Source organism: Siniperca chuatsi, linkage group LG6 (genome assembly GCF_020085105.1).
Source record: "Siniperca chuatsi isolate FFG_IHB_CAS linkage group LG6, ASM2008510v1, whole genome shotgun sequence".
Classification (NCBI taxonomy): Eukaryota; Metazoa; Chordata; class Actinopteri; order Centrarchiformes; family Sinipercidae; genus Siniperca; species Siniperca chuatsi.
In genome coordinates, this window is record NC_058047.1 from 13,166,236 (window position 1) to 13,185,704 (window position 19,469).

The 19,469-nt window shown below is 39.9% G+C and overlaps 1 long non-coding RNA gene across 1 annotated transcript; it reads left to right on the forward strand.

Annotated features, from left to right (window-relative positions):
- Nucleotides 1-6,604: 6,604 nt before the first annotated feature.
- On the forward strand, nucleotides 6,605-13,946 carry LOC122878058. The gene is made up of 7 exons (XR_006378387.1): nucleotides 6,605-6,823; nucleotides 7,159-7,205; nucleotides 7,386-7,443; nucleotides 9,030-9,078; nucleotides 9,669-9,714; nucleotides 11,068-11,200; nucleotides 12,698-13,946. It is a non-coding gene; the product is annotated as an uncharacterized LOC122878058 (long non-coding RNA).
- Nucleotides 13,947-19,469: the final 5,523 nt, after the last annotated feature.

A 19,469-nucleotide genomic window follows, 5' to 3' on the forward strand; every position in this document is an offset into this window, starting at 1 on the left:
CCATATATTGCATTTCCCCAAAGTTGAGGACCTCCACTATGGCAGCTACATGATGTATTAATTTGCCTATATCCCTGTATAAGGAAATTCTTGGAAGAAAATTGTAATTCCCATAATGATGCCTGACTCCAGTGTAAGTTAATAGTAGCTTTAGAATAAGAGACAATATTTCTCAAATGAGCTAAACTGGTGACCTTTTAAGGCTCAACCGCACCCCTGTAATGTCTAAGCTTGTGCCAGTTACCACGTTCAAGCTTCAGAGTGGAGTCACACGGAGCGCCACATACCACTAATGCAAGTGAATGAAAAGACTTCATGCAGTATCATATTGAAAAAGGCATTTTTGAGCTCATAAACATGAGGATATTTAGGAATTTCCTTTGGCTTCAAAAACTGAAGGTACTTTGTTCTAGAGCTGAAGCGTACCCTGACCTAAGGGGAGAGTTTTAATAGTGCGAGAAGAGAAACACATTTTAAACCGCTGCAAATGCAATTGAGGAGGAAGAATTTGATTAAGAGGGTGGTAATCGAGTCAGTGTGCTATAACCAGAGGCTTGGTGCTGCGAACGGTTTTTGCACAAGTGTAACGAGAGTGAATTTAGCACCCGACATGGGCATTTTGTTAATCTAGCTCTGTAATTTAGTCCTTCCTCCCCCATCTTTCAATTATCATTATCATAAAATGAAGCGAGGCCTGAGAAGCTCTACGTGCAGCTCTACGAAGTTTTTAATTACCCGCTCCAAAGCTTTGTGTTTTCATCTCTGTTAAAGATGAATTTTGAAGTTCCTGCAATGTCATTTGGAGCCCCTTTTCTGCTTAGAAAAACGGTGGGTCGATCAGACGTTAATCAGTGAAATACCGAGCAGAGATGGAGTTTTAGATTTCAGATTTAAAACCAGTGGAGTGAGTCTCAGTAACTTTCATCTCACTCAGTAAAAGTTGTATTGTATGTAATAATATATGATGTGTGGACATGAACACAGGCAGACATTAAAAATGCAGTGATATATAGTTAATTGACAGACTTTTACACTTCTATGTGCCTACAATATAACCCCATATTATGGACACAACAGTTTAAGCCATGTGTGTATGTGCACAGTCAAGGATTTCTCTAGTGTCAAATAACAGTAAAAATAAAAAATATCCAAACTATTTAAGGGGCAGAGGCCAATGACAACATACCAATTTGCTTTCACACTGTTAGTCGGGAGTTTCACATGAACAATTAGGCTAATTCTAACCTCAGGCATTTTCCTCTCTGCACCTACTAACACCTTTCAGTTCACGTCATTGTTAATAAGCTTCCCTGATGGTATAACTTATGATAAAATGCAGCAATGGCGAGCCAGGTTCACAAGGGCCAATCATTAAGTAGATGAAATCAACTCCTCTGGGAGCTAGGAAGACCTAAATTGCTCTTTTAATTCATTAACAAGCAGATGTACACCATCAATATTCAGTTCCCAATGGGGACTTACCAACCTAGGCAGGGGTTAAAGGGTATTCTGCAGAGGAAGCCGCTAGCTCACTGACCCAATGGTGGTGGGAACCATCAATCGAACTTCCACAGCCCCCACAGAAGTGCTCATCTTAATTGTGGCTTGGGTCTTCATCAAATATGGATAGAGAGACCTCCCAGTAATGTCTTAATTACTTAAGAAGAGGACAGCTCTGCTCAGTTTGCCGATCAGCCTGTCTGGGCCCTAGGCAATGAGAGGCAACTCCAAGGATGGAAAGATCTCTCACTTTGTTCTCTGCTTCCGAAGCTTCTCTGCTTCCTCCATCTCTACCTCCCATCCTGTCTGCATCGATCTCATCAACATGGATCCTCGCTGACAGGAAATCAATCTGAGAGTCTTCTTAATAAAGCCCTAGACTCCTTTCAGTTCCCCCTTTACGCTCCACGTATTACGTTTCAGACTCTGGTTGTCTCACCTATATCTTCACATTGGTGAATCTGTATCTGGAAGACCTCGAGAGGGTCTTCTGACACAGCGGTTGCTTGTTTTGGGAAAGTTTCCTTATTCAAATTAACTGGGATTTAAATGAAATACAGAGGGTTTCACAGATGCTCTAATTCATCCTTACTTTGCACACTTCTGTTTAGTGCCAAGATTATTTGGAGACTGCTAGATGTTATTCTTAAACATTTATTATCAATTCTGTAATTCTATGACACCTTAGGCCAGCACATCAGCAACAAACTGGTGACCCATTTGGCACAAGTTTACCCTTCTATTATCTAAGCTTCTGCCAATGGACATATACTATATCATCATAAAATAACATATTTATATTCATACAACATGACTAATGTTATACAACAGGTAGACTGAGTCAAGTAATCCTATTAGTTGCAGATGTGTTCTAGCCATGTTGTTTACATAATGAATTGCTAGCTTTGCTTAATTGGTTGTTAGGCCAACTCCTGGTTTCCATGGAGCTAGTTGGCAGTCTGGATGTTTTAATTGATGTGCTTAATTGATGATTTACAATTTTTTGTCCTTGTGTGTACACTACTTTGCACACACAAGTAACAACAAATGTTTGTCTTCATAGATGTATACTTAATTATTATATAATGGTCAATGGCAACAATCTTTTGGGGACCATGGGTGTCATGTGACCTGCAGTTACAACTTTGGTTACTTTGCCAAACAATATACAAAACATACTAGTGTTTGTGAAAGAGGCCATAACCATGTAAGACAAAATGCATAAACACTGTATCTTCATACACAAAGCAATTAATTTAATTGTGTTTAATTGCACATTTGACCACATTTATGTTTCTTATAGTTTTTTGGCATCAATAATAATGACAATATCATTAAGGTAAGCATAGTTAAATGAAATGCTTTATGAATCATGATTTTTAAGATGTTCTCCATAAAAAGAATGAGATTTATTGTGAGGCTACAGCAGTTCCCACAAGATGCTAACTACGCAACCCCTTGACTTTAACCTCAGTGTCATGGATGCCCAGGTAGCGGCCGTCTGTCCATAAAAACCTCAGGTGGGACCAGTAAGCCAGGTGCCAAGAGCCTTTGGCCTGGAGGTCAGGGGGTGAAGGCGATTTAGTAGTATTTCTCTGCTACCCTGCTGAAAATCCCACTTGGAAAATCCAGATAATCCCTGATCTCTGTTGCTCAGAATGCTGTAACACAACTCGGTACACATGTACACAAACACCAACACATTTGGTACACAGACACATCAGCAGGAAACACACAGTAAGTGCATGTGTACATTCACATAGAAACTAGTGTATACACACACAAACACACACACAGACACACACACACACACACTCACTGAACCCCAGCTCACCACAATGCGGATAATCTCCTTTATCTAGCCGAGCAGTGCTCACCAGGTCAACTCCCAGATTACCCTTCTGCGTCTATGTGTGTGTGTGTGTGTGTGTGTGTGTGTGTGTGTTTAATACTTATCTTCCAGTGAATGTTTGTTTGCCAACACTACACTGCTGTTTTCAACATTGCTGATATTTATTATATGCAGTGTTGCATATCTGCATTCAGATGAAAAATTCTATATACACATTTTTCTGTAGTGGCTTATCTTATTTCAGGGAGGCTGGATGTATTCTGGAGATTGTCCTCACCAGAAACATGACAGCATTTGTCATTCTTTTGAAATGCTTAAAACAATCCATGTTTATGTTTTCCTGACAAGTGACCTCTTACAGTCATGCAAAGAATAACAATTCTCACTAGCTCTTCCATAGTTTTCAGCTGTATGTCACGGTCATCATCAGTGAATTAAACTGGCTTAGTGGATAAGTGTGAAACAATGGTCATATGTGCGGGTACGATACCCTTGTTTTTATACAAAAATCTTTGGCGTCAGACATGAATGGCCTCCTTGATGTTTCTCTGGATGTCCACTGCATCTGGTCATCCTCTGTATGGAGAGTTTGAGCCTCTCCCCTCTGGACGAAGATTCAGGGGGTTGTACCATATGTCTTTATGTATTTTATAATATATTTTATATATATTATTACGTTTTATGTTCAAGTCTGTGTTCTGTGTTTTACCTGGCTACTAGACACATTTTCCCTTGGGGACAATGCAGTTAAAGGTCTGTTGTTCAGACACAGCTGACTGTAGTAAGTAAAGGGACCTTGAGTTGAGATGATTTTGTCACACATACTGATCCCATGTGAACCTAACCCTAAACCTAACCCTACCCACGTTTGTTGCTGTTAAGTAGCACATCAACCAGGGTTGACATCCCATGTTAGTTTCTTTCAACCATGAAGGCAATCTTGCCCTAACCTTAACCATGACTATGACCTTTGCCTATCCTCAGCCAAGTAGTTGTAGTTACCTAAAGTATAATCAGCTAATCAGAAAACACTCATATGAGTCAGTTCTGAAGTGGTCATAAGGATCATTCTGAGAAGCACTGACACAACAAACAAGTTTAATTTCATCTTCTGTATTTGACCATGCTGAGGTTTTCTCTTTGCAGACTCTGTTTAACTGCATAAGGAGAAAAAGTCTGAAGTTAATTGTGTGGCCACTGAGCTTGGTTGAGTGAGGAACCTAATCTTTAGGTCTACATTGGCTAGTATCTTTCAGTTGTGCTTTATTCATAAGGTGTTGTGTGATTCCTTGTTTTGCTTTTTTATTTTTATTTTTTAAGTATCTTTGTCAGTATATTTGTCCACTGACCTCCATGTGGTCATGGTTGAATCACAGAGGCAGGTGTGTGGGAGTTTGTCTCTGAAGAACAAATGAGATTGGATGTGTCAAAGGCACAGGTACTTGGCTTTGATCATTATGGAGAATTAATGTGCCAGGGGAGATATCAGCCTCAACAGGGGGCGCTGTGGATTAGCTCCCAACGGCTGTCATGCTGCAGTTAAAGAGTGTTGAATCAAAGGGAATCACTCCAACCATCGTGCTCCCAATCACCGCTAATTACTGGTCCGTGACTCAATTAGGTGAATGATTAATGGCTTTCCAGAGAGATGTGGAAGGATTCAATTACAAACAACACACAGCAACAAACCGCTGTTCACCTCATCTGTGCTAGCACTCAGGACTGAAATGAAGCAGATTTTGCCAAATATCGTACATAGCATTTCAGTTTTATTGCAACATTTAAAGTAGTTTGCATACTCTGGTACTGCTTCATAGTTTAAGCTTATATCTGTAAAATGTGTGTTCTCAGATATGTGCAAATGTTCTCATACAGTATGTTCCACTGGCTGCAGGCCCCGATGAACTACTTATTGGAATGAACTGGCAAAATGCCTCCAGAAAGAACCGATCTGGGGGAGTCTGACACATTTTCATCCGAGGAGAGGTTTTGGATTAAACAAATCTATGATAAAGCAAACGTCTCACTGGGCCAATCTCTGTCTGCGCTCCTCCCTGGCCCTCACCCCTGTGTATCAAACAAAGTGACATTTGAAAGAGAGCAGAGAAGGAGAGTGGGCAGATGAAGGGAGGTGCTGGGAGTGAGAGAGCAGGGAGGTAGCCACAGAGCCATCTGGCTGGAGGAGACAGATTTCGTTGAATTTTTCTCTCAGGAAATCACAGAAATACCTTCATTGCTGACAGATGAAAAAATGTGAAAGCTGTTATGTATTAGTCCGATATTAAACAAATGTCATCTATTTTTGTCTTTGTTCTCTGCTAAAAGGAGGTCAGTGCTAGTCTGAACTGCTACTGAAACACAGCGAGGTATCTAGACTTCCAAATGTATACATTAGAAATGCATTCTAGCACTTTTTGTGTTAACTCCTGCTGAGTCTTTCCTTTGTTTTTGTCTCCGAAAAGGCTGCGTCAAGGCTAAATAGGGAGGAAAAATATTTGGGTCACAATTGTGATTTGCTGTAGCTAGGTGAAAGAGCATCAGCTGGGGGCTACAATGCATCAATCCCTTGGCCTGCGCAGTGACACTAACATCACCTCAGGCTACTTTGTGGCAGCTCAAGCTGCAATGACATCAAGCTTGTCACTCACCTTCCAAACCAATTCTGACATGTTCCAATAAGCTCACACTGACATCTAACAACTCTAAGATACCCATGACAGAACTAATTTGTATTTTGTGTGGCTTGTGGAATCTTTTCTTTGTGGCTTTGTTTCAGAGAGGGATTTGAATGACTGCTTTTTTCACACTTCGCTCATCACTAATCCAGCATTTATTGAAAAATAGTTAAATAACTAATACTCACACTGCAAATTCTGACAGAAGCATGAACTCAGATGATTCATGTCATACTGTCTTTTACAGCCTATTGTTGTATGACAATTAAATTGCACTGTTTCAAACAAAACTTTCCTTGCACTGCCTATCTCTCCTTTTTTGTTTTATTACTATTATTCTTCATCAATTTGATAAAAAAATGTTTGAAAACATTTTATATCAAATTGATGTCATGCCAAACATCTGGTCCATGTATCTACATAGTTTGGGGCTTTTGTCCTGTTATTTCCTGTTTTATTTTGAAGTGTTCTCCTCTCCTTGTGTGTCTTGTTGTTTTACTTCCTGTCTTTGTTTGCTTTCCCTCCAGTTTTGATTGTTTGCCCCGCCCTAATTAGTTGCACCTGTGTCTCGTTGTCTCGCCTACCTGAATGCATTTAGTCTGTGTTCTTCTTTTTGTTCTGTGTTTGATCGTCATTGTACGTTGTATCTCTGTCAAGCACCCTGGTTTGTTGGTCCCTTGGATTCTTTGTTCCCTTGTACCTTGCCTGTCTGTGGATTTTGCCTGCCCGTCGTTGGACTTGTTTTTCTGTTTTCGACTTCTTACCTGCTGAGAGTTGCTTTGCCCGCCAATTCAGTGTAGGCCTTTTTTGTTAATAAATTATTCATCTGCACCAGTTTTACCTGCTAGTCTGTTTTTGGGTCCTATTCCCTGTTTCCTGGCTTGACTAACAATAACAACATGAGATTACAAGACAAAGCTATTTAGCAATCATCAAAGATTTAACAAGACCTCTTCTGGTAACACATACAAAACCAAAAGAAATGTTCATTAAAACATTATACTTCTATATTAAACTTTCAAATAATATACATTATGTGCAAAATTTTTAAATGAAGAAAAGAGAAGCTATGAGCCTAAGGTTTATCCATTTATAAAGGTTTTTTTTTTTTTTTTCTTCATCATCTCCAAGGCTTTCTCCAAGTAACTGGCTAACTGTACCTGGAGAAAGTAATGCACGTGAGTAGCTAATTCAGTCTTTGTGCATTATCCATGTTTAACGTTATTTTTTTTTTTTAAATCTTACTAACTAAATATTGTTTGTCTTCCCATTACAAAGAACAATAGAGAAACAAAATGAAACTCATGTTCTATATTACTGAGATGGCACATTAAACAAACTTTCTTTTCTCTTTCCAGACTGACACACCGTCCAGTTTCAAAAGTGAGATACCAGATTTCAACTGGGAACATAAAGGTATTCCTTTTTTAAATAAATTACATACACATAATATTGCGGTCCATATTAATATATTATCACCTTAAATGTACACAGATTTTATTTAGTCTATATGTAATTAGTCCACTGTGAATCAGCAAACAGTTTCTTTTAACATACAAATGTTGATTCTTTTATTGAAAAATACTGCACCAAACTCAGTTGTATAACAAAGTGCACACTTCCTTTGTCAAAGCGTCCAACCAACTCTATTATATCAAATACCCGATTCCAAAACTAAGCTGCACATACTGTATCTTCCAGCAAACTTAACATAGTTCATGGTTATAGTTAATTAAATATTTTGTGAATGCAAATACAACCATATTGTCCTCAACCTAAGACCTCTTTGCAACCCACACATAAAACATCTGTTTCTATCAATTGTATTCCTTCAGTAATTCACCTTAATCTTTACCTTTGTTTAAGCATTGTAGAACTTCTCAATAAAACTAGTTTAGGTTCATTTCCAGAAAATTATTTTCTGGTTCCTTTTTCTTTACTGAATATGAGTCACCTCACTAACACCGTGTACCATGTAATGACTTAACTTACATTGTCACCTGTAACAAAGCACCAATAAATGTGCAATTCGGCTTTATGACATTTACAGAGCTCCTGCTTATAGGAACTGTCCGTGAAATATCAATAGTGTGTAATAGCTGAAGACAGTCTTTCCTGTAGCAGAACAATGACAACAACATAGCGCACTAGTTTCTCTCTAATTCCAATCTTTGAAAGAGGGATAATCTTCCCAGCGCACCTCCATTGTCCTCCCAGGATGCAATTTTTGTTTTGAACAATAACTCTTGAACAGCATGAACCGGCGAGACCGTGTTCATTATTAAGCTACAGCCTGCAAGATATTTTTTTTCCCCTTTTGACTGCCTCAATCCATCTTTTTGTGATGCTTACACATTTCTGTCTGTCCTTCTGTCTCAGAAATGGTAACTAACTGCTAGGTGTGTCTTCTTTTCTTGTGGAAAAGGCCTACCAACCAGACACACACAGTTTCACACAAACACAAACCCTTTAGCAGACAAAAATGCCATCAGAAACTAAAATAAGAGGGATAAGAAGTGTGGTAGAACAAAATAACAGGTCCTAAGATACCTGAAACAGTAATATGGAGTGCCAATTGACACAGGCACACACCCCAGAAAGCCATCAGTCATAATATATACCCTTTACTTTTACACGGTTTATTTTCTCTGTGTTCTTTCCCTTCTTTTCACCCTTGCATGTCTTGCCAACAAACGCTCATTGGTAACAGTGTCTAATTTGACAAATGGTTCACATAAATATTCCTTTTGAAAAGAGGAATATCATAAGACATAGACAGAAAGACACAAAATAAAGGAAAGTAACAGTGATGTATATTCAGTTTATCAGCTGTTGCACTCTTGCTCACCAAAGATCATACAGAACATGTCAACCCCAAAACAAAAGTGAAAATCCGCCTACAGTTCTTCATGCAATCCAGTCTTAAGTCTTTTTCCCCCTCTCTCGATGTTTCCTGGACTTTGTCACGCTTCATTCACATGACTGCCTTCCTTTTCCAACAGAAGGCCCAGATGTCTTTTGGAGACCTCAAACTGAGTTTACTCTCACATGGTGGGTAGACCTCCGTGCATCATAGCCACAGGGTGGAGGGTCTTGAGAAAGTTACAATTTGTGAGAAAGTTGCCTCTTTTTGCGGATGATACGCACATTTATCTAAATGACCATCACAAGCCCGACATTTAAACCAAGCAGAAGTCCAACTGTGACATGTCTCCTCCTTCTCTGTCCAGGATATGTGCTTAAGAGTAAGCAGAATATATCTGGGAAGAAATATGAAGTGTGGGAGTCTACAGGCTCCCAGCAGGTCACCTTTTAGAGAGATGGAATGGAAGAACAGCACGTATGGTGCAATATCTTATCCGTCAGAAAATCCAGGCCTGGACTTTATCCTCTTGATTTCCAGTCACCCTCTCTCCCTCCATTTCCCCTGTCTGCTAAGAATGTACATGTATCTGTGCAGACATTGTCTTGGTCTGATTTATGGTTATATGGATATAGAAAGAGAATCAAACAAATAGCCTGCATGTGTTCTTTATTTATAGCCAACACAAATGAAAAGTGAGCTCATCCTCTCCCTCTTGGTTTCTCCCTCCTTTCTCACTTTCGCTCACCCTGTACAACCACCTCTCCATTTCTAACAGTGAAGCATCTGGAAAGAGTTATGGTCACCACTCGACCACAAGAAAGGTAAGTGTCTGCCCCACAGAACCGTGCTGATTTGGAGGAGACATTGCGAACGAGGACCACAGTGGGTGTCCATAAGACACTGTTCATGGACAGAAAGCACTAAATGCTGCTAAATATTTAGCTGTGATAGCATTGTGAAGTTGAAAAGTTCGTTCCTGTACCATTCTTCAGCTTAAAAAATATATATATTAATAGTCTTTAACATGGTAGCCATATCACTCAATGAATATTTTAATCAACATGTCAAGTCTTTATTTGTATATTAGCATGTTGTCTTGATTTAATTATTTGATAATTGTAATTCTTTATTGTTACCTAATATTTTTTCCCCAGATTTCCCTGAAATTCTTTTCTTTGGATAATTCTGGAGGAAACACTGAATAATTATAATAGAAATTGTTACAATATAATATATCAGATAATGACATGCAATATTTGCAACCAGCTGCTTCAGGACCAAGCCATCACTGTCAGTCTTATAAAACCATAGTCCACCAGTCCATAATTATTTATATAATTATTTGGGCTTTGAATATCTCTCTCTGTGCCCACAAGACATTGGAATAGAATATGTGATAGCACAGTGTTAAAGGATGACTGTTAAAGCAGAACTGTACTGTAGGTATGAAGTAGTAAAACAGAAGGTAGACTGCAGGAATTCTACTTTTCCACAGGGAGGCTTTTTTCTCCTTTAGAAAGATCCCTACTGCATGATAAGAGAAACAAAATTACAGTGCAAAATTAATTAAGATCTAGCAAAATGATTACTGGATTAGTCTAGCATTAATTGAAAACTCTGATGAAGACCATATATCACAAAGATTAGGAATATCTGAGCCTCTTGTGTTCAAGGAAACAATATCAGGAGGGAATTTTTATTTAAAAAAAATTGTGCTGGTGTGATAGTGGTGGCAGTGTTTTATTTAAAAAAAAATTTGTGCTGGTGTGATAGTGGTGGCAGTGGGTGAAAATACTGAATCAATTACCACATCTACTAAAGTCAGTATTGTAAGTTATAAGTTATATTATAACAACCTGAAGACAGTTTGAAGGGGAAGTATGTAAATTACATGCTGGTCACACTTTCTTTGCATGTTCATCCTCCACAGACACATACACAAACACATTCTCTTCTTGTACCCCATACTCTAAAAATAGAAATCAACAGTTTCTAACTTCTACGGCTATCCTTTTGAGCTATTTTGGGGTCTCTTGCCAGCTAAGCAGGCCAACACTTCAAATGCAACACCTTTATATTTGCAATGAGGAGAAAGGAGCAGTGATAGCATAGCCGTGGGGTTAGCAGGCTGCAGATTTCTTTTCTCCGAGCATGTGCCCTTGTCCCTCCCCCAGCATCCACCATGTGGGATCAGTACCTTGTGTGTTACTGAAGGCAAAGAGACAAGAGAGATGCCCTCCCTGAGCCTAGCAGGCAGACCAGGACTGCCTGTCTCTTCAGTCTCCAGGCTCTAGATGTCCAATAAAGGTAATCCCCCCTCAACAACACACATGGTTGAATGGATGGTTTAATGTATTTTGGCAGACATGGATGGTGTGCTGACAGGAAGGTATGGATTTGACCAGGATGAGGTCATTGTTTACCTGCAGAGGTTGTAATGAAGTAGTGTTGTGCTGCAGGGAAGAACTCTGAGTGGAAGAAGAGTATGAGGAAGATGTATCTATGTGAATCTCCTCTGAGAGCACAAACCATCTCTCTGTCTTATCAGTCTCACATTCCATCCTTTTCCTTACGTATATATATGAGGATTTTTACGTGTGCATATGTGTTTAGAAGAGAGAGATTATGCTGGTATGTGCACGCTGTGTGTATTTGTGTTTGTAACTGGAAGGATCCCGGTAGAAGCCAGATAACCACCGCCATCACTCACACCAACAGTGAGTCTTCGACTTTGCTGAGCCCTTACTCTGAGATAAGGCTTTGGATCCCTTTGGCTCTGCAGTTTGATCAATCTGCAGATTTACAGCCACCACTGCAGCACACTGATGAAGCATAAGAGCAGTAAATTCTGCTCCCCTCATAGAAAACTCTCCACTCTATCTCTATCATGTATTGATGTAACACCCTTGAAATCTTTCCTCTCTAGTTTCGGTGGAATAACTAGCGAGTGGCTGATCTTAATCAGCTAAGACTTGTTCCTCTCCGTGTTTCTGTTCGTATTACTGTTTTTTCACACATTTGCCATACATCTAATACTTCCCAGGAATTGCACAATTTCTCATTTACATCCCTTAATGTCAGTGCCGATCTGTCAGGCGCTCAGCAAGACTCCGTCTAGCCCTCTGAGAAGCTTCCCTGTGTAACTGAATTTTCACTGCTGCAAATACTTGATGCTCATCACGGCTTAAATGGCAGGGGTTGTTCTTCTTGTATTCATATTCATATCCCTCTCAGTCTCTTCTCAAGTTCTCTTAATAATTTTTAATGCTCTAGGTTTGGACTTTTTCTTCTTTCTTCATTAATTTTTACTCTTTGTCTTTACTCTTCGTACTGCCAACATTAGAAAGAAATTAGATCTTTCGCAAGCAAGAGAACTTTGGCACTCCTACAAGTTTAGATTTGACTAGTTCAGAACAGGATTCTGACATAATTTTCTAGTCAGGATGATGCTTATTGAGATAGTTTCCCTGCTGAGTCATCATAACTAGTCTTTGGCAAAATCTTATGGCTGCAAAAGCTTAAATCAGGTACTGGTGGTAAACATAGACCCTTTCAGCTCATCTCAGTGTCTTCTATGATTCTGCAGAGGCAGTGCACACCTGACTGCGGCTGGAAATGCCTCAACCCTGGGGCTGTTACTTGAGACATGATAAAGTCTCCAGAGTCTTAAAGGCATGGAGGTGATGAAGCAAGCACAAACCCAGGATCCCCTACCCCTGCATTGTGAATAGGGGGGCTGGGTAAAGGGATAAAGGGGGGCTAAATGGTAACCTTCCTAACCTCTTGACCCTACTTTGTTGGAAGGGAGGAACCAGGGGTACCTGACTGAGGCTCCATTCAAGAATAATAAAAGCACAAAGCTTGGATATCCGACATGTGGTTCAAATTCCTCCCATCTTTACAAGGACTTGGTGAAGGCTCTCGTCACAGGTATACAAAGAAGTACAATTTCTTCTACTTGTATTGCAATATTTGTTATGTCCTAACCAACAGACCTCACCATTATGGTTGCTACCTGCATAACACCTTTACAACTTTCCTCAAGGTGTGTATTTTGAGGTTTGCTAAATGTCCAGAAATACCCATATCACACCATTAATATCCCAAGCAGAGCTCTCATTCTTTCTCTTTCCCTAAATGTCTGGCAGCTGTAGCCAGCATTTATGAAGTCGATGTACACAGTTATTAATCTAAGGCAGTCGGGGCGAGTGGGGGGTTGGATCATTACTCCTAATGCCGACATCTGAGGCCCGGAACAGGATAAAAACACTCTGATCTCCTTCCCACATGCTCTACAGCCTTGGAACTTTCCCCCAGCAGCCAGATTCCTTTTGACGGTGGATCAAACGAACCTTTGCTTCCCTCGAATGAGTCTCTCCTCAGTTACTCCCATCGTGAGCATCCTTCCTTTCTATGCTCAAAATGTCAGGGAAACACAAGCTCTCTTTACTTACTTGTGTAAATTTCCTGTTTAAGTCCTGTGTGTATTAAGTGCCAATGGCTGTCTGGGCTCACCAGACATTCCTACGAGAGGGTAGTAGAGTGAAAGAACAGAGGCTCTCAGGCTCTCCCCTGTCTGTACAGTTTACTCTGCACCTATTGCCCTATAGGGGGAGCCATGACCTCATGTTCCTGCTGTCTTACTCTTCCTCTGCTCCAGCTCTTCTGCTGTTCTGATTCACATTGCTTCCAGTGTTGTACTTAAAAACAACTCCAGGCTCAGGCTTGGCCCCAGCCCTGTGAATATATCAGAAACAGAATATACTTTGATCAAGTGCAATGCATCTTACATAGTGACGTGGAAGGACAGACGGGCAGCAACATACACCGGTTAACGATACGTGATTAATGTGCTTTTGCCTGCACAATGGACCTTAGTGGCTGAGTAATAGGAATCACTGTCAGTCAATCTGACTGCTGCTCTACAGAAACTACTAAAATATGTGGCATTACACTGTTGTTGGATACAGAGCATGCAGAAGTAATATCTTAGGAGTGTGTGCCCATAAGCCTGTGAAGCCCATTGTGGCTGAAAAAACAAACTTCACCTGTTAAAATTCTGTAAAAGAAACACATCAAATAAATAAAAAATGAATGAATAAAATAATGGTTTGTTTGTTTTGTGAGAGTGTTTATGAATGCATTTCACACCATTTATAGAAAGCTTATAATATATCTCATCCCTATGAAATGCAAATTACCTTCTTCTTTTTAATTAGAAAAAAGAAAATAAATAATCTAAAGGAATACTCGTATTTATGGTGGTTCCCAGCTACAGACTTTTTCCACATCCTGGTAGAACACTTGGTGAACAATAGATCATTTATTTGCATTGCAGCCTGTAAACATGCTCAGTACTTGAGCACTGAAGACAGACAATGTCTAAGTTTGCATATAAGTGAATAAGGCTGAATGCTACTGAGGATACACTATTCCTCTGACCCTGTTTGAGCTGCAGGGCAAATACATCAGCCATGTGCTCTGAATAAACAACATAAATAAGGTGCTATTCAGTGGATCTCTGTTTTCCAGAGATAAGTGTGGCTTGAACACAGAAGCATCAAATGTGGGGAGAAAAAAAGGATTTTGATGTTTGGCCTGACCCAGAGATTATACATGCCCATGGAGTGATGTGCTTCATGGCCTGGGTGACATAAGACTATTGGCAGAATGTTGGTTGTTGTTTGCGGACCTTCATGCAAGAGAATCTGTTTTGCCTGAGGCAAGGTATACATCTGCATGTGTTTGATGCTGTGCTTTGGTTGATTCACATATTGGGTCTGGGGTCAGCTGTGCAAAGCACTCCCTAAACATCTCATAACACATTACCCTGGGCTGGACAATTATCTCTCAGATAGGCAGACAGTGGTGCAGTCTACATGATATAGGGGCATTCACTGTGTGCCCACCAGACCTTTCTGTATGACCACCACAAAATTAACCATAATAACATAATTGTTATTATTGTCATTTTTGAAAACCTCACTTGAATAAAGTAGAATTTAAAGTTAAGGGCCTATTATTGTATTGGTCTTCAGCTACTTTTGTTTAGTGTTCAAGAAATTATAGAAAATCAATGAGTAAAGCTACAAAGCATCTTCAGAGTGGTACTATTTTTACCATTTAATTTACCAGTGAATAATGTTTCTATAAAAACATGATTGAGTGACATAATGACCATGGACAAGGTGTCTACTATGCATCTTTGTGCTGCAGTCCATGTTATGATTCTCAAAAGCCAGCATCTCATTAGCAATAAGTTCCTTATAAATTAATTGCTGCTTGGTAGTATCAACAGTGCATTTAACTCAAGGAACTAAATTGGATGAGGGATCTTATTTAATGGAGAGTTTGCTTGCCAATGGAAAAATCAAATGGGGTTTTGGACCAGTGACCTATCTGTGACCTATCTGCCAACTTGTGTACACCCTTATGTTACTACAATATAACATCCTGGCCACTCTATAAATTAATTGATCAATGCTTCATCCCAACCACATCACCAGACAAAGTCAATATGGGATGATTCTGCAAAACCCTGGATTACCCCAGTGATGCAAAGGTTTTTAAAATTCTCGCTTTCTACAACATCTGCGAATTGCAGCTACTGTATGGTTATGGTTAGGGAAGAATCATGTCAGTCAGGTCATGGGAAATAATCTGGTGAAGGCATGGTTAGGTTAGGCAACTAAAACACTTAGAGAAAGGTCATGGTCACAGTTAATAAAAAGGTGAACATTAACTGCAAGTCTGTGATAGGACATAAACTCCAGCCTTCTGTATGAAAGTTAGAGATGTGCCAGGGACACCTGATAACCGAATGGTTAAGGCATATACCATATAACCATAATGTCCCTGGTTTGGTTCCAGCTGCGGACCTTTGCTGCATGGCATATGCTCTCTCTCTCTCTCGCTGTGTTTCCTGTTTGCCTTTTCACTGCCCAAAAAATAATCTTAAGTGGGGGTTGAGGTGTTTGTACAGAAATTTGACAATATGCCCACCAGCTCATACAGGACTGCACCACTGTGGGCAGGAAGGTAGGACTCTGTGACCCATCTGCTCACATCTATTCCACTACTATATGGGTTTAACATGTATTTGCTCCATGTTGACCACGGATAAAAAATGGCAAATCCACATAGACACACTAATTATTGTCTGAATATGCACCAACACAAACGCCACACACTATAACATGCATGTAACCATACTCGCATGCAGGTGCAAACACATATGCATGCTCATGTGCACTTATTAGCATATTATATTTGCATGCATCCATTTGACCAGGCAAATATTGATGATTTGCCCTAACTTATTGTGTAAAAATAATAAGCTGATGATTGCCAATGTCTTACTGCCACAGCTTTGTGTGTGTGTGTGTGTGTTCCTTTCCACTAATAGAGCGAGTGGTTCCTAGCTCATTACTCTGGCAGAGAGAGGCTTCTTTATCTACAATCTGGCCCATTTTAAATGCTAGCCTACATTTAAATGGGTTCCTACACACCGCCTTGTTAGCAGCAAAGAGCGTAGTCTCTCACTAGGCTTCACTACACTCTCTTTTCTAACTACCCAAGTCTCTCTCTCACTTATTGTCTGGCTTTCTCTTTCCTTGTTGTTGCCTCAGATAATTAATGAATAGGAGACAATGTGTTGCGTCTTTTCTCCATGTAAATAATGAGTTCATGCAATACGCAAAAACATGGCCATGTCCATGAAACCCTAGTAAAGTTTTAAAAAGTAAAAAAAAACACCAGTAAATTTAGGATAGTTTGTTATTGTTGGTGTTATGATGTTTATAGTAAAGTACAGACTGTTATTCCAATGGTTCCCCACTGACTTCAAATTTAACACCTGACTAGAATATTCACTCTATGTAGAGGAGTTGTGCAGTTAAATGGGCAATTGTATTTGCCTCCGTGCTGAAGATTGACTCTGTTGTCTCACATCTACAACATGATCTAAGGTGAGATTTCAGAGAACCGCTTCCCTCTAGAGCAAATCTTTAGAGCTTGTTACTTGAAATGCTTCAAGGATTTTCACATTGTCCATCTTCCTCGCTCTCTCTGCCTGCCGCTAAGATTGGCTCTCTTGCTTTTCCCCTTCACTCTCTCCCCCTCTGTTTTTCTCTCACGCGTTGTGCAGGGGATACTTGGCTGGCAACCAATTGCAGGCAATGTGTTTTAATTGCTTTTTGTTGGTGGTAAAACAACAACAACAAAAAAAAAAAACTTCTCTCTGAAAAATAAATTAATTTCATTGCATTTGTTTATCATTGCATTCCTGAATGTGTGTACAGGATATGTATGTAAATCTGTTGAAAATGTCAGACATGCATGTGCTCATGTGATATCTTTGTCTCCAATTGTGTTTGCATAAGTTGTACTGCATTGCTTTTGTACAAAAGCCTAAAACCTTGCCACAGTGTTTTTCTTTATGTCTCTTAAGTGTTCACATACCTTGATGGTACATCAGTGTATTTGCATGTCAAATTGGCTGCAGGAATCTGCTGTGAAGGACAGTCTCTTTGTCTTTGGACGAAACTCATTAGGTGTGCAGGCGTTTGCCCCATCCTCTTTAGTGCTTACTCTGTCAACACCATTTGTGCATTTCATTTTTCACACCTGCTCTTTCACTCCACTCCCTCTGCATCACCCCCACCCCTCGTCAACCCCAGCCCGCCTCTCGCTGTTTCCCCCTCCGCCCCCTTCCCTCTTCCCCACTCCTTCTCCATCCCCTCGTTTTGGGCCAGTGCAAATCTAGAGCATTCTGCTGCTAGGGCTGATATTTCTGAAGCCAAGTAACACATACATTTATGTTTCAAGCACCCATGACTGTGACGGACATGTATATAATGTTATCAGACTCTGTCAGACATGCTAGCTCTCTGCTGTTGTTCATTTGAAAGCTATTTAATGTGTCAGGCCCATGTGTGGTGGAGACCTACAGTGGCTCTTTCCTGTACCATGACTCTCATTTTGCAGGTGTTGACACAATACTGCACATGAATATGAAACACATTTTACATTTAAATTCAAGGTATTTAGCTGATGCTCTCATCCAGAGTGACTTTCAAAGAGCGAGCTGCTTGGGGGGTTGTCAGTGTCTTGCTGTAGCGAACTTCAGACTCTCATGGCAGTTGCAGGGATTGATCCTGTGACATTTTGGATGTCACATTTCATACAATATGCTCTGAGAATATAGTGTAGCAGCAGTGAGAGACTAAATTAAATATGTATTTATACATTAAGTACAGTGATATGCTACTGATGAAGCAGAGTGTTCTTTTCCTTATTTACTGAGAGTATAGAAGTTCAGCTTTCTATACCCATGGGGGGTAGAAGTCTGGCTTTATCTGATAATGAGCCACGTCAGACATGTCCTCTCTTTCCTCTCTGCGCTCCAGTTGAAGAACTCTCTTACTCTTTGAGTATACAGCCAATCACTGGCTCCTGAGCCCTGTACCAACATCAAACATCTTCCTTCCATCCTCAGAGACAGTGTCTCATTTTGAAAGGGCTAACATTTCAACTGCACAATGTTAATGTCTCAACATTTCACTATTCTTTAGCAGATTTAAATGGCAGCCAGATGTGACTGAAAAACTCAAGTGCATGAAAATTGTACAATGTGACATCAGTGAACTCTACAGAGCATGCTTTACAGTAACAATTTAGCTGGGGTGTAATGCTTTATAGGACAGGATAAAGACACAATAGAGCAAACCCACAAAAGCTCTAATGTGGGTAAGTCTTGATTTCTTAGGACAGATAAGTAAGTCACTGGCTTATCATTCATTCATGTTCATTTATTGGCTTAAAAGAAGTCAAATTTATCAGCCTAAAAATATTTTATATATAAAATATGAAAATATCAGCCGTGCAATTAATTAGCTGTAGAATGCAATCTCCTTCTAAGTTGCTAAACTACACAGATTCTCAGAAAACAATACCTCAGTGTACTCAAAAGTATCTACAGCCTTTATTGCATCCTTTTAATAGAGAAAAACACACATCTGAGTTGGGATGAGTCACTTATTGAGCATGGAATGCTCTGCTGCAGCCCCAGTTTGTGATTTAGACTGATGAGACTACGTCATTCTGTAAAACTTGACTTCTATACAAACCACCATTTTAAAAATGTTTCATTGCTTCTGACTCAGACCTCATGAATATGCTGTAGATCTTATCATCATCAACTAAATGACTACATCACAAAATGCCTGAAATTAAACACTTTAAAGTTGGACATACTCAGAGAACACTACCTAAACCACCTCTGACACTGTTATAGCGTGCCCACTTCAGGTTTGAGGGCAACGTGGTGTGTTTTTGTTGTGTTGGTGGAGGTCCAAAGCGGCTCTTCAGAATTAAACTGTGGAAAAGCCCCACAGTCAACATTGGCTTAGCTAGTGCCACTGGCAAATCGGGTCGGATGGGCAAAAGTCACCTTGACAGTTTCCACAACAGTGCTGTCATTGGTAGACAGCGATGTCATCCAAATAGATGGTGGGTGTTAAGCACGCTAAAGGACATCACACACAGTCCAGAGGAGACAGTGCAAATGTTGAAAAAG